This window comes from Plasmopara halstedii (genome assembly GCF_900000015.1).
Source record: "Plasmopara halstedii genome assembly, contig: Scaffold_1343, whole genome shotgun sequence".
Taxonomy (NCBI): Eukaryota; Oomycota; class Peronosporomycetes; order Peronosporales; family Peronosporaceae; genus Plasmopara; species Plasmopara halstedii.
The window spans coordinates 598,422-600,732 of NW_020188258.1; positions in this window are offsets into that span (position 1 = coordinate 598,422).

The following is a 2,311-nucleotide window of genomic DNA, read 5'->3' on the forward strand; positions in this document are numbered from 1 at the left end:
GTGGGAGTAGACAACGCGCCTGTATTCTTGGTTGTGCGACCCTGTCGCTGATAATGCGCTGTGTGGTTCTCGGTTACCGAGAGCTTGGGCTGCGCTTCCCTTGAAGCCGCGAACGTGCTGTCCGAAGTTGCACCGCGTGCAGAAGACGAATAAGGGCTCTGCCAGCGGGAGATCTCAGAATTAGCGAGTCTGGGTGTCTTCCGTGATGGAAATAAGAGGACGGCAAAGTAGCCCAGCGGTGCAACGTGAGCCCTGCTTGAACCATGCGGATGCAGTGTCCGAATCCCGAACTCTCAAATTCCGGAAGAAGTGGTGCCGTTTCCAATGACCTCGACGAGGCACATAAGCCGCAGCTGGATGATGTCTGCAGGGCGGATCCTATGTGCACGCAGTCGGTTAAGGACCCTCGTGTGCGATACGGATTCCGCTCGGTGAATCCAGCTGTAGAAGCAAAGGACGCGATCACTCGATTGTTGGGTGACAACGTAATCGGGTCCCCGGCCACTACAAGCTGTGCTTGACGAACGAAAAGCTCTCCAAGCTCGCTTCTTGGTTCCTCATGAAATCCCGGTAGATGTGTATCGCATTCGACCTCGTACTTAAAGAGGAGGCGCTCCTAGACCCGCGATGCGGACAATTCCTGTGGTGTGCGCCCCTAGCAAAACCGCTGCAGATGACGAAGAGCTCTTTGAGCGATAGGTGCAACTGCACCGGCTATTTTTATCGCTGTCAGCTTACAGTTGAGCCACAAGAGGTGGACGTGCGCGTTAAACGCCATCTTTGGTCGGAGTTTGCCAGACTCAGGCGCGTCACCGACTTCCTTTGGACTGTCGCCCTGTGACATATGGATTGCTCCATCAAGCTCCCGCGAGCTCTGTGGTCTCTCACACGGATGAGTAAGCGACCGCGGCATATCAGGGCCATAGCTTGAGCTCATCTCATGGCCCTTTGGCTGGTCTGGATATTGCCGAGGTGCGCAGGGCGTACGACAACGCCAAACGCCATGATCCGGTGAGCCCTAAAATTAACTAGTGCATACGTCATCGCAAGTAATTTCTTGTCGTGAAGTGGGTGCAGCCTTGAGCCGGCGAGATTAGAACGCGTTCACCCGATCTTGCCCTTCTGCGTCTGCTTGTAGCAGTGCGCATCCGATGGCAAAGTCCAAAAGCGTCACTGAAAAAACGATTAGGGTCTGCAACGCCAGTTTTGGCGTGTGAAGGCAGCTGTCTTTGACCCCGTCAGAAGCCTCTCGATGCTCGGTGCTCCACATCCTTGTTAAGGAGATTCGACAATGGCCGTGTCATCTCTGCGTAGCTTTCGCTATTCTTGTGCAGGTAGTTAGCGCGACCAAGTCACTTGCGCAAGTCCTTTTGATTCTTTGGAACCGGCCAAGATATTATGGCCTCAAATTTAGCAAGATTTGCTTAAGGCCACGCATACCAATGAAGCACTTTAATGAGGGGATATTCTCAGCGTCTAAGATACACTTATCAGCATAAGTATACAGCTTATTCGTGCGCATGCACTCGAGCACCGTTCTCACCTAGACGATGTGGTTCTCCTCGTCTGCCCTCTCGTGCCCCGAAAGACTGGGGACGGAGATGCTGTCGAAGTATGTTTGTGCTTACTTCCAGTAAGGTCTGAACAATTGCGTTACAAGACGATCAAATGTTGCTGGCGCATTTGACAGCCCTTGTAGCATCACCAGACACTCCAAGAGCATTCCGCTCGGAGTACTCACCACTGTCAACGGAATATCACTCACTTTAATGAGTAATCAGTACTAACCATCGACCAAGTCGAGTGCGCTGCACTTTGTATGGCCAGCCATATTGTTCTGGAGAACATCCTTTCTAAGAATCCGCGTCTGTGCCGGAATGGCGTTGTCATTTCCCCGCGACAATCCAGACTGGTTAGAAGCGAGACATCGGCTCGATGACCATTGATGCGCATTACGATCCGAGGGTGACTGGTGTCTACACAGATGAAACACCGTCGGGTGTTCGAAAGTTGGTTTACCTTAACGTCCTGACGGAGGATCAAACGCAAATAGACCCAGATCGCTCAGAGACCGCTAAATCGTTAATGTACATGCAGGAATAGTGACAATAGTTGCCGTGAACTCCGGTGCTGCTGGGGACCAGGAAATTGTTAGAATACGTCTTTCGGATGTATCCGTACGAATAAGCTGTTTGGCTGAACATTCGTGGCGACCAAATAGGCGGGTGATGTACGATCGATTCACAGCATGACATTGCTTTTAACAATGCACCAAATGCTTGTTTGCTGGCAAAATGCAAAGTGAATATAC